Source organism: Bos taurus, chromosome 6 (assembly GCF_002263795.3).
Source record: "Bos taurus isolate L1 Dominette 01449 registration number 42190680 breed Hereford chromosome 6, ARS-UCD2.0, whole genome shotgun sequence".
Lineage (NCBI taxonomy): Eukaryota > Metazoa > Chordata > Mammalia > Artiodactyla > Bovidae > Bos > Bos taurus.
Genome location: NC_037333.1, coordinates 76,287,217 through 76,306,709, shown reverse-complemented (window position 1 = coordinate 76,306,709; position 19,493 = coordinate 76,287,217).

Genomic DNA, 19,493 nt, shown 5'->3' with positions numbered 1-19,493 from the left:
TGAATGTTGAGCTTTAAGCCAACTTTTTCACTCTCCACTTTCACTTTCATCAAGAGGCTTTTTAGTTCATCACTTTCTGCCATAAAGGTGTTGTCATCACATATCTGAGCTTATTGATATTTCTCTGGGCCATCTTGATTCCAGCTTGTGCTTCCTCCAGCCCAGCATTTCTCATCATGTACTCTGTATATAAGTTAAATAAGCAGGGTGACAATATACAGCCTTGATGTACTCCTTTTCTTATTTGGAACCAGTCTGTTGTTCAATGTCCAGTTCTAACTGTTGCTTTCTGACCTGCATACAGGTTTCTCAAGAGGCAGGTCAGGTGGTCTGGTATTCCCATGTCCTTCAGAATTTTCACTGTTTATTGTGATCCACACAGTCAAAGGCTTTGGCATAGTCAACAAAGCAGAAACAGATATTTTTCTGAAACTCTGTTGCTTTTTCGATGATCCAGCAGATGTTGGCAATTTGATCTCTGGTTCCTCTGCCTTTTCTAAAATCAGCTTGAACATTTGGAAGTTCACGGGTCACGTATTGCTGAAGCCTGGCTTAGAGAATTTTGAGCATTACTTTACTAGCATGTGAGATGAGTGCAATTGTGTGGTAGTTTGAGCATTCTTTGGCATTGCCTTTCTTTGAGGTTGGAATGAAAACTGACCTTTTCCAGTCCTGTGGCCACTGCTGAGTTTTCCAAATTTGCTGGCATATTGAGTGCAGCACTTTCACAGCATCATCTTTCAGGATTTGGAATAGCTCAACTGGAATTACATCACCTCCCTAGCTCTGTTCATAGTGATGCTTCCTAAGGCACCCTTGATTTCACACTCCAGGTTGTCTGGCTCTAGATGAGTGATCACACCATTTTTATCTGGGTCATAAAGATCTTTTTTGTACAGTTCTTTGGTGTATTCTTGCCATGTCTTCTTAATATCTTCTGCTTCTGTTAGGTCCATACCATTTCTGTCCTTTATTGAGCCCATCTTTGCATGAAATTTTCCCTTAGTATCTCTAACTTTCTTGAAGAGATCTCTAGTCAGTTCCAAATAGGAATCATTTTAAATGAAAGTGCATTAAATAGTAGATGAAGTCAAAATAGAATAATTAGGTTTAATTATGAATGAATTGAGCTTCCCTGGTGGCTCAGAGGTTAAAGCATCTGCCTGCAATGTGGGAGACCCAGCTTTGATCCCTGGGTTGGGAAGATCCCCTGGAGAAGGAAATGGCAACCCACTCCTGTATTGTTGCCTGGAGAATTCCATAGACAGAGAAGCCTGGTGGGTTACAGTCCATGGTGTCACAGAGTTAGACAGGATTGAGCGACTTCACTTACTTACTCATGAATGAATAGAGGGGTCCATATTTTATAGTTAAAATTGTAAAACTGTCTAACATTGACTGCTAATAAATCATAAACTTAACCAAGATATGCTAGGTCTTCCTAATCCTGATGCATTAGTGCATGGAGAGATTTCCTATTTATAGAAAACTTTGCCTGTGAATCACGGACACCTCTTATTTTAATGTTTAAATAATCTTTCAGTCACTTCAGTTCAGTTACTCAGTCATGTCCGACTCTTTGCGACCACATGAATTGCAGCGTGCTAGGCCTCCCTGTCCATCACCAACTCCCGGAGTTCACCCAAACTCATGTGCATGGAGTCGGTGATTCCATCCAGCCACTTCATCCTCTGTCGTCCCCTTCTCCCCCTGCCCCCAATCCCTCCCAGCATCAGGGTCTTTTCCAATGAGTCAACTCTTTGCATGAGGTGGCCAAAGTATTGGAGTTTCAGCTTTAGCATCAGTCCTTCCAACGAAGACCCAGGACTGGTCTCCTTTAGGATGGACTGGTTGGATCTCCTTGCAGTCCTAGGGATTCACAAGAGTCTTCTCCAGCATCAGAGTTCAAAAGCATCAATTCTCTGGCATTCAGCTTTCTTCACAGTCCAACTCTTACATCCATACATGACCACTGGTAAAACCATAGCCTTTACTAGATGGACCTTTGTTGGCAAAGTAATGTCTCTGCTTTTTAATATGAACATAAATGAACCATTTATAAGCTACACATATTTTTAAAATCACAATCATAAATGTGGTTCCAGAGCCAAATAATTGTTGATATCATTGCACTCTCACTTTGTCTAATTAGAGAAAGTGTGATGATATCTGGAAGGTAGACATCAACCTGATTCTCTTCCTACAGACACTATATGCTGCTGCTAAGTCACTTCAGTTGTGTCCAACTCTGTGTGATCCCATAGATGGCAGCCCATCAGGCTCCCTGGTCCCTGGGATTCTCCAGGCAAGAACACTGGAGTGGGTTGCCATTTCCTTCTCCAATGCATGAAAGTGAAAAGTGAAAATGAAGTCGCTCAGTCATGTCCGACTCTCAGCGACTCCATGGACTGCAGCCTACCAGGCTCCTCCATCCATGGGATTTTCCAGGCAAGAGTATTGGAGTGGGGTGCCATTGCCTTCTCCGACGGACACTATATAGTACTTTACTAATTTTTATCATAAGATTTTCAACATTTTCCATTACAAAAAATGTTGCAGTGAATGCCTTTGTGAAGCCATTTGTCAGTGTCTCCGATTACCATTATCTGCTAAAGACTCCGAAATACATATTTTTAATTCTGCTGTCTCCATGGACAGACTGTTTTATCCAGTCACGATATTAGCATATGCTCTAAAACATAAAAGTAAACACTTCTTAATATTTTTCCAAACCTTTTTCTCTGCCTCCATATTGCACTCCCTAAACAATAACACTGACTACTTAATTTGTAAAACCACAGGTAGTTTTCCTTTTTACTCACTCAATATGCAATCCTTTACTTCAAATATATGTTCCATATTTATCCATGTATTTTACTTTTGCAATGGCTCTTAGTTTGAATCACTCTCAACTCTTACCTGGATAACTCTAAAAGTGTCCCTGCTAATTCCCCTAATTACACACTTCCCTCCTCTTTTCTCCTCACCACAGCTTTCACAGTGACATTTAAAATTAAAATTAGAGTGTTGTTTTTCTCTTAAAACTCTCCAGGTTACTTATCACTGGGACTCTGAGCAAAGTTCAGACTCCTCTTTATGGTGGCCTTCAAGGCTCTACTTGAACTGGTTCCTGAATAACTCTCTTTCTTTTCTATATCTTTTGCCTTTTGTTGAATTTGGCCTATAAAGAAATACAACTATCACAAATCTGTTTGGGTTTGAGTCTATAAATATTAGATTCTGAGAGACCATCCCTCACTATCCTAAGTAAGTTCATTCTGCAACCATTATTTGAATTGATTTTAAGTGCTATATTACTTGATTATGTATATTTATGCATTTTTCTGCCCTCTTGAATATAAATTCCATATTAGTAGTGACATTATCTTTATTTTCTTCTTACGTGTTCTGAGGTTCCTCCCCCCCACACACACCTTTTTTTTTTTTTTTTTTTACTTTTAATTGCAGATTTTTATTCTGGACTAATGGCTAATCCTTACCCCTGGTGCCCCCCACCCCTGCTACCAAATTTTCTTTTATCAGCGTGAAGTCAATAATAATGTTACTGTAAACCTCCAGTATATACAGATTTTTGAGTAAATAACTTTATTCTTTTTTAAAATTTTACTGGAGTAAAGTTGATATACAGTGTTGTGCTAGTTTCAGGTGTGCAGCAAAGTGACTGCATTATACATATGCATATATTCATTTTTTTAAAGATTCATTTCTTATATAAGTTATCACAGAATACTGAGTAGAGTCCCCTTTGCTATACAGCAGGGGTCCTTAAATTCTGGGATCTAATGCTTGATGATATGAGATGGAGCTGATGTCATAATGATAGAAATAAAGTACATTATAAATACAATGCACTTGAATCATCTTGAAACCATACCCCCTCCTGGTCCATGGAAAAATTGTCTAGAGTGGTCCAAAGTGCCAAAAAGATTAGGACTGCTGCTAGAACAGGTTCCTGTTTGTCATCTACCTTGTATACAGTAGTATGTGTATGTTCATTCCAAGCTCTTGATTATTGCCCTACCACATTTCCTCCTTGGTAACCATATACATTGGTTTCCTAAGTCTGTGAATCTATCTTTAAAAAAAAAATAGTGAAAAAAGTTCATTTGTATCTTTTAAAAAATTAGATTCCACTTATGAGTGATATAATATGGTATTGCCTTTCTGTGTCTGACTTCACTCATTACAATAATCTCTAGGTCATGTTGCTGTGAAAGGCAATGTTCCATTCTTTTTATGGCTGGATAAAATTCCATTTGTATACATGTACCATTTATTCTTTATCCATTCCTCTGTCATTAAACATTTAAGTTTCTTCCATGTATTAACTGCAGTAAATAGTGATGCAGTAACATTGAGGTACATGTATCTCTTCGAATTATGCTTTTCTTCAAATATATGTCCAGGAATGTGATTGTTGTATCATATGGTAATTTATTTTTAGTTTTGCTAAGAAACCTCCATACTGTTACCAACAGTGGCTGTATTGATTTACGTTCCCACCAACAGTGTAGGAGGATTCCTCTTTCTGTACACCCTCTCCAACATCTATTGTTTGTAGACTTTTTGATGATGATGATGGCCAGTAGAAGGAGATACCTCACTGTAGTTTTGGTATGTATTTTTCTGATATGTAGTGATCAGTATCTTTTCATCTGAATTTACTGGAAAAATGCCTATTTAGATATTTCTATTTCTGAATGTCTATTGAGCCTATTTTTTGACTCTTTTTGGAATTTTAAGTTTAATTAGGTTCCATGTGTTTATTTTTGTTTTTATTTTCATTAATCTAGGAGGTGGGTCAAAAAAGACCTTGCCGTGATTTATGTCATGTAACATTCTACCTATGTTTTCCTCTGAGTATTTTGTCTGGCCTTACATTTAGGTCTTTGATCCTTACATTTTGATCTTCAATCTTTTGAGTTTATTTTTGTGTGTGGTGTTAGAAATACTCTAATTTCATTCTTTCACATGTAGCTGTTCAGTTTTGAAGAGACTGTCTTTCCTCCACCATATATTTTTGCCTCCTTTGTCATAGATCAATTGACCATAGACGCAGGGGTTTATTTCTGGGCTCTCTATCTGGTTCCATTGATCTATATTTCTGTTTTTGTACTAGTGCCATACTATTTTAATGACTGCAGCTTTTTAGTATAGTTGAAGTCAAGAGGCCTGATTCTTCCAGCTCCTTTTATATTTCTTAAGATTGCTTTGGCTCTTTAGGGATTTTTGTGTTTCCATATAAATTAAATATGTTTTATTTTTTGGTTCTAATTCTGTAAAAATATCATTGAAATTTGATAGGAATTTCATTGTACTTGTAGATTTCTTTTGATAGTATATTAATTTTGAAAATATTAATACTTCAAATCCAAGAGCATGATATATCCTTCCATCTCTTTGTGTCCTATTTCTTTCATCAGCATCATATAGCTTTCAGAATACAGGTCTTTTGTCTCCTTAGGTAAGTTTATTACTAGATACTTTATTCTCTTTGATATGATGGTAAATGAGATTCTTTCATTAGTTTTACTTTCTGATATTTCATCATTAGCATGTACCAATGAAAGATTTTTATATATTAATTTTATACCCTGCAACTCTACCAAATTCATTAATTAACTCTAGTGATTTTATAGTAGTCTCTTTAGGATTTTCTATGTATAGTATCATGTCATCTGCAAACAGTGACAATTTTACTTCTTCTTTTCCAATTTGCCTTCCTTTTATTTCTTTTTCTTCCTTGATTGCCATGGCTAGGACTTCCAACATTATGTTGAACAAGAGTGGTAACAATGGACATACTTGCCTTGTTCTTGATCTTAGAGGGAATATGTTTAGTTTTTCACCATTAAGAATAATTTAGATGTGGGTTTGTCAGACATGGGCTTTATTATGTTGAAGCAAGTTGTCCTTCTGTTCCTGCTTTCTGGTGAGCTTTTATCATCTCAGTTCTTCTAACACCATCCAGTGCATAATAACATTTCAGTAACATTTGGTAAATAAATGGGTGAATGTTCTTGGAATGAATTTCTAGAAGACAAATCTCTGAACTAAATGGTTAAAAGATTATGTTCTGTAACAAATAGCTAAATTTCTTTCATACAGATTTTCTTAAATTTTAGAAAATATCTGTTTTTCAAACATTCATCAAATAAAATGGTATTATATTAAAAACAAATACTGTCAACTTCTTGGGTAAAAAGATAATGTCTTGTACAGTTTGAATTTTATTTATTATTGAGGTTGAATTATTTATAATTTATTTTTGAAGTCTCATTTTTGTTGCCAATTTATTTCTTCAATCTGGTTTTATAAATGATTCTTAACCTGGGTTGAACATGAAAATTATTTTGTCAATTACAAGAACACAATAATATCTACTTCTGAAAGTTCTGATTTTCATTTGTTCACTGTGGATCCTGGAATTTACATAAAGTACTTCAAAGGTTAGTCATCTTTACCCAGGATTGAGAATAACTAAAATTCATTAATAAATATTTGTGTTCTAATATATGCAGTTTCAGGTTTGAGACTTCCTCTATGAAACTGGGAGAATAAATACTGGTGAGAAAACCTATCAGAAGATTTTCATTATTTCTTTACATTCTCTTTATATGCCACAGTTGTTTAAACAGTGTGTCTCCGCTTCAAACCTATCCTTTCACATGCTGCTTGGTTATGCTGGGGCTCAGACGCTCAAATCATGCTTTTCCCTTTGCCAGCTGGTTCCTGTCAGGTTCTGCCAGTAGGGGACGCCACAGGGAGGCTGGAGTGTTGAGGGTGGAAGAGATTTTCTGTCTGTCAGTGTCCCCATTGCAACATTCCTTCACCGAATAGCAGCACATTTTAAGTTCTGGTTTTCTTAGCAATACTAGAGCCAGCCTCATTAAAGACATCCTTTTATGAATTTTGAATCACAAGTCTGTAGGTTCGATCCTATGAGTTCCTGAGGCTACAGTGATACCCAAGCAGTGCTCACTCTCTGCTAAGAGATCTGAGTCCTGGTTCCCCTGAGGCTTCTTCTCCAAGATTTTAATCTTTAATAATTCTAAACTTTTGTTCTCAAAGCCCTGGGTTAGCACCTGCTTCTTGCAGTTACTACTTCATGATACCCCAGTGTTTCTTTTTCCCTTTTCAGTTCTATAATACCTGGTTAACAATTATTGATATTAAATATTCTCTGTTGCATAACTCTTCTGACCTCTACCTCATGATTGGATTCTGACAAAAAACATAGGACTGGATCACTGCACGGGCTAGTTAAAATGTCTAAGGCACAGACAAGGCTACATTTGAGATTCTGAAAGAGATTTCAGAATTATGGAAGGAAAAAGTTAAGTGGCCTTCTGATATCGATCCTATAGGCACAAATTTCAACACTGGTGAAAAAAAATAACCCATTTCTTAATAGTAATCTCATCCCAGCCACACATTCTTATATCCTTGAATTGCCTGGTGAGGTTATTCATTGCAGACTAGGCAGAGTAATGAGTAGCATATGTTATAATAAGAGTGCAGTGCAGAAGAAAGCATGATGAGATTATAATATTTAAAAAGAAATTGGTAGTGTACACTATTTCTGAAGTTGTGTACGTATGTTTAATTTATATTTGTTTTTTCTTCAAAAACAGTATATATTTTTACCCTGTTTTCTTGAAGGTGGGTTTGATAGAATTAATCCATCTAAAATATTTTGAAAAATAGAAATTGTAATATTAATAAAAAATATATGTATGTCTATGGAAAAAGGAATTTGTATAAGAAAGGGTCTAGGCACATTGTTAATAGTTTGTTGATGGTGTCACTTTCTTACTTCAAAAGAAAAAATCACAAATACAATCGTATTTAACATCTCTCTCTATTGAAGTGCATATAGATATTTATACCATTTTGAATCATGAGTTTACCATGAATTCTTTTTTTTTTTTTATTTATATATTTTTTTTTTTAAACTTTACATAATTGTATTAGTTTTGCCAAATATCAAAATGAATCCGCCACAGGTATACATGTGTTCCCCATCCCGAACCCTCCTCCCTCCTCCCTCCCCATACCATCCCTCTGGGCCATCCCAGTGCACCAGCCCCAAGCATCCAGCATCATGCATCGAATCTGGACTGGCAACTCGTTTCCTACATGATATTTTACATGTTTCATTGCCATTCTCCCAAATCTTCCCACCCTCTCCCTCTCCCACAGAGTCCATAAGACTGTTCTATACATCAGTGTCTCTTTTGCTGTCTCGTACACCGGGTTATTGTTACCATCTTTCTAAATTCCATATATATGCGTTAGTATACTGTATTTATGTTTTTCCTTCTGGCTTACTTCACTCTGTATAATAGGCTCCAGTTTCATCCACCTCATTAGAACTGATTCAAATGTATTCTTTTTAATGGCTGAGTAATACTCCATTGTGTATATGTACCACAGCTTTCTTATCCATTCATCTGCTGATGGACATCTAGGTTGCTTCCATGTCTTGGCTATTGTAAACAGTGCTGCGATGAACATTGGGGTACACGTGTCTCTTTCCCTTCTGGTTTTCTCAGTGTGTATGCCCAGCAGTGGGATTGCTGGATCATAAGGCAGTTCTATTTCCAGTTTTTTAAGGAATCTCCACACTGTTCTCCATAGTGGCTGTACTAGTTTGCATTCCCACCAACAGTGTAAGAGGGTTCCCTTTTCTCCACACCCTCTCCAGCATTTATTATTTGTAGACTTTTGGATCGCAGCCATTTTGACTGGTGTGAAATGGTACCTCATAGTGGTTTTGATTTGCATTTCTCTGATAATGAGTGATGTTGAGCATCTTTTCATGTGTTTGTTAGCCATCTGTATGTCTTTTTTGGAGAAATGTCTATTTATTTCTTTGGCCCATTTTTTGATTGGGTCGTTTATTTTTCTGGAGTTGAGCTGTAGGAGTTGCTTGTATATTTTTGAGATTAGTTGTTTGTCGGTTGCTTCATTTGCTATTATTTTCTCCCATTCTGAAGGCTGTCTTTTCACCTTGCTAATAGTTTCCTTTGATGTGCAGAAGCTTTTAAGGTTAATTAGGAGAACATAGGCAAAACACTCTCCGACATATATCACAGCAGGATCCTCTATGACCCACCTCCCAGAATAATGGAAATAAAAGCAAAAATAAACAAATGGGACCTAATTTACCATGAATTCTTATTTGAAATGATAATCTTTGGAAGTCAGAGACTTTGTCTCATATTCTTATTCAGTCATCCTGGTATAATATCCTCTACATCATAAGGGGGAAAAAAAAAAGTGTTTTGTCCTGATGACTGATACCAAGAAAGGAGAGGGTGTCTCAGAGATCTATAGCAACTTACAAAGAAAAAAAAAAAAAAAAAACGTCTATAGGATTTTCCAGGAAATGATTGAAACAATGTATAAATGTTTAAATACAAAATTAAATACAAAAGAAATGAATTTGAAGTACTTTGTAAAATATATGGCACATAATAAACAGTTTTAAAAACATTTAAAATTAGTCTCTAAGCTTTTTGGCATTTTGTTCTTATTTGAAGAAATACTCACATGATAGTATAGCAGTTTTAATGCTGTTTTCAAGGTTGGGCAAGTGGGACAACAATATTGTGGCATCTAAGGACCTAAACCTAAAATGCCAGTTGTCCAATCAAGACATTACTACTGATTTTGAGAAAGAAAAAAAGAAACCTCTTCCTTTCTCTTAGAAAAATAAATCAAAGATTATGGTCTGTCAAATGCTTACATGCCATTCTGAGAATTTAGGGGACTAAATATTTAGGAGCTGCTTTTGGACATAATTTCCCCTCCTTCCTGCTTCTGGTAATTGGCTCCTGGTCTCTGCTGTGTATATCAGCTGCGGCTGCATCAACTGGCACCAAAGAAGGCTCATGTGGAAATATATAGAAACTTTCCATTTGGAGTGCAAATTCTACTCCTTTGCCAGATTTTGTGCCAAGAAAAAAAAAATATGAATGCAATCTTATCTATGGCACACCAAATATAGGAAAAAATCATCCCAAGCATAGCAGAAAACATTATTTATTGAATCTGTAATAATCCCAGACTTTTCCCCAAATCAGCATTTAGAGTATGAGGTGCATACTTGGGTGGGAATCAACCCTTCCTAAACAAAAGGCATTGACAGCACAGCAGAACACCTGACAGTCCCAGCTACATCCTGCCAGGTGACTGAAAACTCTACTGCTGCATTCCCTTGTCCAAGCTCCCTTCTGCTTCCATTCTGGAGAGGCCCTGATAGCAGTAAGCCTTGGTTATTGGAGTCATTTTGGAATGAACAGTCAGCTGTTCTGTTCTCTGGCTGCTCCTCTGACTAACTATTGGCAGACAAAGGATGAACAGGCTGCAGAATCAACCCCATTAGTGTCAACCTAATCCTCTGTAATGGGATCCACACTGGCCAAGATCAGGCACCATTCCTCATCCCCACCCTCGTGTAGTATGTCAACCTAGCACAATATGAAGCAGCTAATAGCAGTAATGATAACACTGTGTTTGCCGCCTCTTTTTGAGGAAAACCAGAACAATGCCATTGGGAGTTTGGTGTTGCACAAGCAAAGACTGGGGGATTGCTGTATTTTCATTGTGAAAATAGGTTATTGAGATATGTTCACATATATATTCTTGGATGTGCTTTTTTTAGAACAATGTTATTGGAGCTACTGATATTATAATACTAATATCCAAGAGAAAATATTCTAAGGTATTTGAACAGAATTATGTGTATGTGTGTAAGAGGGGGAGAAATATGAAGGAATGAGAATGGTGAACTCTTAAATCACATGTTCACTGTGGGAAGGACAGGCAGGAGAAGAAGGACAGGCAGAAATTTAGAGTTCCTGGGGTAGAAGTTTAAGATTGACAAGAGGTGGTAGACAGTATTTCTGACTGTTAAGAGTTCTTAGATTCATTTATTAAATGAGAAATGTTTTTATTTTTATTTATTTATTTTTGGCTGTGTTGGGTCTTAGTTGCAGTGTGTGGGATCATTATTGTGGCACTCTTGATCAGTGCATGGGCTTCTTTCTAGTTGTGGCACATGGGCTCTAGAGCATGTGGGATCTCTAGCTGAGGCACAGCCTCAGAGGCACACACAACCCCTGTTGCGTGTGAGATCTTAGTTCCCCAACCATCCTCTGCATTGGAAGACTGATTCTTAACCACTGGGCTGTGAGAGAAGTCTGAGAAATGTGTTTTTAAATTTAAGTTTTGTTTCAGGAACAGAGGATGATCTTGATGAACTTTTGCAACCCCTAACCATAGAGTTAAAATTGCCTTTTATGGCCCATTAGGCTTTTTTGCTCACTTTTTCTGCTTTTTTGGTTCTGGTCATTTTGAACATCAGAATACAAAATCATAGAAACCCATACGTTTGGCAATAATACACAGCAGCCAAAATCTAAATATCAACGGATAAACATTAAATCACCATGAATGTTGTTCACCCATGACACTGGCCTTGCATTTCCAGAATATAATGGACAAGGGAAAGAGAGAAGCATCAGAAGATAAACAGCTTGTCTCTGGAAACTTCCACAATGACAACAAAGCCACTGAGAGTTGTAAGTCCTCAGGATTTCCATGTTCTGTTTATGCAGTTATGATCCTTACTGATACACTCCAGTAAACCCTGACCCCTTCTGGTTCAGCTGCTCCATGATATAGCAACTGTATATGTACCTGTGTGCCTAAAAATAGCAAAACCCAAAATTACATGGAAATGAAAAGCAAATCCTGTTGTGTTCACAGTTTGTGTTTCCATCTAACTACTTGTAGAGATACCCACTTAACACACTTTCCCAGATTTTATAGACAGCTGCAGCACTGGATTCTGTTTCTTTCCATATGAGCTTTTTTCCTTTAAAAATTTAGAGTTTTAGAAAGCTGAGTCGTATTTGCCTAAATTTTCCAGATTATGTGGGCCTTCTCTGGAGGCTTTGCATAGTAAAGATTTTTAATGGAAAGATATAAGGAATGGTGCAGACCAAAGTTAGTGTAATTAAAAATAATTGAAATCCTCAGAGACTTCTCAGCTTAGCAGGTATAGCCATGGAATATTCCTGAAGTGGTCTCCATTTACCTTCTGAATCCTATCTATAGTTACCAAAACTGGGAAAATTAGGAAAATTCTTGAGTTTAATGAGGAATATGTTTGGTTTAGACCCTTAGAGAAGGCCCAAGACACTGTTCTTTAGCTTTTGTTCCTTCAAATTTAGGCTCATTTGCTTTAACTATGACTTTACCCAATTGAGGTCATAGGTTGAACAAGTGGAAGACAATGAGTGTAAAGGAAGTTTGAGTTACTAATGGAGTTGCCCCTTTTAAGCGTGGTTACAGAGTATGAAAGGTAAGAGTATAATAAATAAGACTTCACTAGAATTTTTATTTCCCACTTCAATATTCATTTCTTTTTATAAAAATGTTACATTATCCATCTGGAATTCAATTTTGTGATAAGAACTATGCCAAAGAATCACAGGCTCATGAGCCAAGAAGATTCCATGTTCCTTTTTCTTTTTTTCCTACCAAAAAGAATAATAAAAGCCGATGTAAATATATTAATTGTGGTGAAAAGAATTGCATAGTACCATACACCTCAGCAAGGAACTCCCAAATTTCCAAAATCAACACTTACTCTTGATTCTTCTTGGGGCTCCTCCACCCAGCCTTTCCCCGCCTTTCTGTTACCCTCGTTGTTTGCACCTAAAACAGCAAAACACTACAGCTGTTCCTTGGATCATCCCCTAAAATACATCCAAGAGGCAGAGTTAGTTTTAGACACCACAGGAGCCTGGCAAGGATTGTCATACTGGGAAAAAGCAACTAACTACATATAACTCTACAGTTCTCTTAGGGAGTTCAGTACTTTCTATGACACCATGAGTGCAGAGATGAGAAACATTGTACTCTGAATAATTTGATTTCATTATTCATGAAAAACTCCATAGCTATCTTCCGCGTCTCATGCAGATCTATAATTGGCGGAATTTAGGCTACAGACATTTCTGACTTCTTATCACATATATTATTCAATTATAATAGTAGCTAATTCTTTCTTATCACATTTATTGGTCCATCACAATGATAGTTCATTTATTTTGTGTGCTTAACCTAATACTTTAGAGATTCTTCTGTTGATGGAATCAATCGCTCATTTTGTAAACTGCTTATATTTTATACATATACTACTTATATTGTCCATTCACTTGCTGGACATTTGGTAGTTTTCAGTTAGTGACGATTATGAACAGCTATCAACATTTTTTTCATAACTCTCTCTGTGTATGGATGTCTTCATGTCCCTGGAGTATATAATTAAGAGTAAAATTAATAGGATATAGTAAAGGTGATGAAATACCTAGCTTTCCAAATAGTGCCACATTATACTTAAACAGAAATTTGAGTGCTTAATTTTGATAAAGCTAAATTTATTTTGTGGTTATAACTTTCAGTATCATCTTAAAGGAAGTTTTACCTACTTTAAAGTCATATGAATTCCCCAAGAAGTTTATTTTTTATCTTGCATGGTTAGGTTTGTGATCAGTTTCAATTATATATATATACATATATATATATGTATATATATATTATAAAGTGTGATATTGCTCTTGCAGTTTATCTTGTTTGATATATTTATCTAATTGTTCCAATATCATTTGTTGATTTCCCTTTCCCCATTGAATTGCTTTGCACCTCTGATGAAAATCAAGTTTCTGCAAGTTCTATTTCTGAACCCTCTGTTGGATATATTGAGTTACTTTTTTTCTCCTTATACCAATACTACACTGTGTGGTTACAATACTTTTACAGAAATTCTTGAAATCAGACAATGAAAATTCTTCAAATATTCATATTTAAAAAAAAAAACATTTTTTCCATTCATAAGATGATTAGGTTCTGGGCATATAATGTACAGCATGATGATTATGCTTAATAATACTGTGTTACATATTTGAAAGATGCTAAGAGAGTAGATTTAAAAGGTTTCAACACATATACATAAACATAAACACACAGATTGTGGCTAAATGAGATGGCAGATGTGTTAATTAAAAATTTTATGGTAATCATTTTGCAATACATACATACATCAATTTATTTCATACTTGGTGCAGGAGGGCCAAGAGAAGCTACTTGACATTCATTAGGAGGGGCGGGCGGCCGTGAGGAGATACCCCTCGTCTAAGGTAAGGATCAGCAGCTGTGTTTTGCTGGAGCAGCCATGAAGAGACACCCCACATCCAAGGTAAGAGAAACCCAAGTAAGATGGTAGGTGTTCCGAGAGGGCATCAGAGGGCAGACAGACTGAAACCATAATCACAGAAAACTAGTCAATCTGATCACACGGACCACAGCCTTGTCTAACTCAATGAAACCTAGCCATGCTGTGTGGGGCCACCCAAGATGGATGGGTCATGGTGGAGAGGTCTGACAGAATGTGGTCCACTGGAGAAAGGAAAGGCAAACCACTTCAGTATTCTTGCCTTGAGAACCCCATGAACAGTATTAAAAGGCAAAATGATAGGATACTGAAAGAGGAACTCCACAGGTCGGTAGGTGCCCAATATGCTACTGGAAATCAGTGGAGAAATAACTCCAGGAAGAATGAAGGGATGAAGTCAAAGCAAAAACAATACCCAGTTGTGGATGTGACTGGTGATATAAGCAAGGTCCAATGCTGTAAAGAGCAATATTGCATAGGAACCTGGAATGTTAGGTCCGTGAATCAAGGCAAACTGGAAGTGGTCAAACTGGAGATGGCAAGAGTGGACGTTCACATTCTAGGAATCAGTGAACTAAAATGGACAGGAATGGGCGAATTTAACCCAGATGACCATTATATATACTACTGTGGGCAGGAATCCCTTAGAAGAAATGGAGTAGCCATCATGGTCAACAAGAGTCCAAAATGCAGTACTTGGATGCAATCTCAAAAGTGACAGAATGATCTCTGTTCGTTTTCGAGGCAAACCATTCAATATCAGAGTAAATCAATCCTACGCCCCAACCAGTAATGCTGAAGAAGCTGAAGTTGAATGGTTCTATGAAGACTTACAAGACCTTTTAGAACTAATACCAAAAAGATGTCCTTTTCATCATAAGGGACTGGAATGCAAAAGTAGGAAGTGAATAAACACCTGGGGTAACAGGCAAATTTGGCCTTGGAATATGGCATGAAGCAGAGCAAAGGCTAATAGAGTTTTTCCAAGAGAATGCACTGGTCATAGCAAACACCCTCTTCAAACAACACAAGAGAAGACTCTACACATGGACATCACCAGACGTCCAACACTGAAATCAGATTGATTATATTCTTTGCAGCCAAAAATGGAGAAGCTCTATACAGTCAGCGAAAACAAGACGGGGAGTTGACTGTGGCTCAGATCATGAACTCCCTCTTGCCAAATTCAGACTTAAATTGAAGAAAGTAGGGAAAACCACTAGACCATTCAGGTATGAACTAAATCAAATCCCTTATAATTGTACAGTGGAAGTGAGAAATAGATTTAAGGTACTAGATATAATAGAATGCCTAAAGAACTATGAATGGAGGTTCATGACATTATACAGGAGACAGGGATTAAGACCATCCCCATAGAAAAGAAATGCAAAAAAGCAAAATGGCTGCTATGAGGCCTTACAAATAGCTGTGAAAAGAAGAGAAGTGAAAAGCAAAGGAGAAAGGGAAAGATATAAACATCTGAATGCAGAGTTCTAAAGAATAGCAGGAGAGATAAGAAAGCCTTCTTCAGCGATCAATGAAAAGAAATAGAGGAAAACAACAGAATAGGAAAGACTAGAGATCTCTTCAAGAAAATTAGAGATACCAAAGGAACATTTCATGCATAGATGGGCTCGAGAAAGGACAGAAAAGATATAGACCTAAAAGAAGCAAAAGATATTAAGAAGAGGTGGCAAGAATACACAGAAGAACTGTACAAAAAAGATCTTCATGACCCAGATAATCACGATTGTGTGGTCACTCACCTAGAGCCAGACATCCTGGAATGTGAAGTCAAGTGGGCCTTAGAAAGCATCACTATGAACAGAGCTAGGGAGGTGATGTAATTCCAGTTGAGCTATTCCAAATCCTGAAAGATGATGCTGTGAAAGTGCTGCACTCAATATGCCAGCAAATTTGGAAAACTCGGCAGTGGCCACAGGACTGGAAAAGGTCAGTTTTCATTCCAATTCCAAAGAAAGGCAATGCCAAAGAATGCTCAAACTACTGCACAATTGCACTCATCTCACACACTAGTAAAATAATGCTCAAAATTCTCCAAGCCAGGCTTCAGCAGTACATGAACCATGAACTTCCAGATGTTCAAGCTGGTTTTAGAAAAAGCAGAGGAACCAGAGATCAAATTGCCAACATCTGCTGGATCATGGAAAGAGCAAGAGAGTTCCAAAAAAACATCTATTTCTGCTTTATTGACTATGCCAAAGCCTTTGACTGTGTGGATCACAATAAAAAGAGATGGGAATACCAGACCACCTGATCTGCCTCTTGAGAAATTTATATGCAGGTCAGAAGCAACAGTTAGAACTGGACATGGAGCAACAGACTGGTTCCAGACAGGAAAAGGAGTTCGTCAAGGCTGTATATTGTCTCCCTGTTTATTTAACTTCTATGCAGAGTACATCATGAGAAACTCTGGACTGGAAGAAGCACAAGCTGGAATCAAGATTGCTGGGAGAAATATCAATAACCTCAGATATGCAGATGATACCACCCTTATGGCAGAAAGTGAAGAGGAACTCAAAAGCCTCTTGATGAAGGTGAAAGTGGAGAGTGAAAAAGTTGGCTTAAAGCTCAACATTTAGAAAACGAAGATCATGGCATCCAGTCCCATCACTTCATGGGAAATAGATAGGGAAACAGTGGAAACAGTGTGAAACTTTATTTTTCTGGGCTCCAAAATCACTACAGATGGTGACTGCAGCCATGAAATTAAAAGACACTTACTCCTTGGAAGAAAACTTATGATCAACCTGGATAGCATATTCAAAAGCAGAGACATTACTTTGCAAACAAAGATCCATCTAGTGAAGGCTATGGTTTTTCCTGTGGCCATGTATGGATGTGAGAGTTGGACTGTGAAGAAGGCTGAGCGCCAAAGAATTGATGCTTTCGAATTGTGGTGTTGGAGAAGACTCTTGAGAGTCCCTTGGACTGCAAGGAGATCCAACCAGTCCATTCTGAAGGAGATCAGCCCTGGGATTTCTTTGGAAGGAATGATGCTAAAGCTGAAACTCCAGTATTTTGGCCACCTCATGCAAGGAGTTGACTCATTGGAAAAGACTCTGATGCTGGGAGGGAACGGGGGCAAGAGGAGAAGGGGATGACAAAGGATGAGATGGCTGGATGGCATCACTGACTTGATGGACATGGGTCTGAGTGAACTCCGGGAGTTGGTGATGGACAGGGAGGCCTGGCGTGCTGTGATTCATGGGGTCGTAAAGAGTCGGACACGACTGAGCAACTGATCTGATCTGATCTGTTCAAAACTTTGATGTTCATTCCCATTTCAATTACAGTGAAAAAAAAATATATATATATATACCTTGCAAGGCCTCTAAATTTCTACACAATTCACATGCCATCTTTCTCTAGCCAACTCATTACTTTTCCTCCCACTGTTGTCATTATTTCTGTTACTTTAGCCTCATTGTTGTTCCTCAGACTTTCCAGACAAAATCCAATCGTTCCTTTGCTCAAATGTTCTTTCTGTCTATGATAATCTTACACAGATGTCTGTTTGGTTGATTCTCTATCCTCCTTCAAGTTTTTGCAGATCAAGTTTTTGAAGATCCCTCAGAGGGATCTTCCTGATCTCCCTATTTAGATACTGGAAACTGGCATTTTTCTGCCCAGAAATACCAATATTTCTCACCTTTCTATTTCTTTTTGCCAATAACATGGGCCATAATCTTGCATACTTGTAACTTATATTTTATAATGTTTGTTCTTTATTGTTTTTCTGAGTGTAGCATATCTGTCAGTATCCTACCTATACCTAGTAGACCTTTTATTGTATTTCTACTCCTACCTGAGGGCCAGTTTCTGAAACTATGGACTTTATGACTTTCCTCTGGATCTGTGTGGCAGACTGAATGTGTGGAGACACCAGCACCCCCAAGCCAGCTCTCCACCAACTCACTAGAGTTAGTTCATAAATATGTGACCTCTCTGAATCCTCTTGTGGGTAATTCTCAAGCCTATATTTTGCACTCTGAGCCAGATATTCTGAACAAGATTGACAGTCTCCCATCATGATAAAAAACATAAAAATCCATCATTGATTGGTTGTTTTTCCATTTCTAATTCAATTGCTTACTACCATATCTTCCAAGTCAAAGAAGATACAAATTATTTGCACTGAAGTATCAATATATTTTTCAGAATCTGCTTCTGAAGGAAACCAAGCTATCAACAAGAGTGTAAGTTTCATAAAGAAAGAATTTTTTCTTTTATTATTATTAGTAGTAGTATTTTTAATTGTCATATCTCAAATGCTTAAAATAGCATCAAGTGCAGAGTACATATGCAAATATTTATGGAATGAATGAAAAAAGTTAGAAAATACTTTCCAGAAATGGTCTCTATTAATGATACTGACAAAAAGTCAGCATTATCATTACTTGTGTTTAGAAATCTGAGTGCCAATATTAGGGAAGTAGAAGTAAACTTCATTGCTACAAACATCTAAAAATTTCTTTAGTAATTAATCATTTTTAATTTTAAAAGTTTCTCATAGTTATTAACATTTATTTTGTAAATTGGCTTGTTCTTTGTAATTTTTATTTTGGGGATGCAAAATATTTTTAAGATTTACTTCTTGCAAATGTTTTTGCTTATTTTTTTATTTTTCAATGTATTTTATATCTAGAAATTTTGTAGTTATATAGTTAGATCTTTGATCTTCGATCAAATTGATCTTTTCTGTGACTCTTCCTATACGTATATTTATTTATTTATTTGTAAGTTGCTCAGTCATGTCCAACTTTTTGTGACCCTATGGACTGTAGCCTGCCAGGCTCCTCGGCCCATCAAATTCTCCAGGACAGAATACTGGAGTGGGTAGTTGTTCCTTTCTCTAGGGGATCTTCCCAACCCAGGGAATCAAACCCAGGTCTCCTGCATTGCAGGTGAATTCTTTACCTACTAAGCCACAAGGGAAGCCCATGGCATGCTTAAAATTTTAACTTAGATTTTCTTCTAATGTTTAATAAATTTTTAAATTGATGTTTACTCTTTATTTTACTCAGTATCAATTTTTCTGAGATGAATGTTTTCCCTTTGATACAGATAGCCAAGCACCACAGCACCATTTTATATAATTAATAGGGATTAACTATATAGACAAGAAAGGAATTTTCAGCAAATGCAGTCACATGGTGGAAGACAAAAGCACAATTAATAAAATAGTGGAATCTAGAACCTA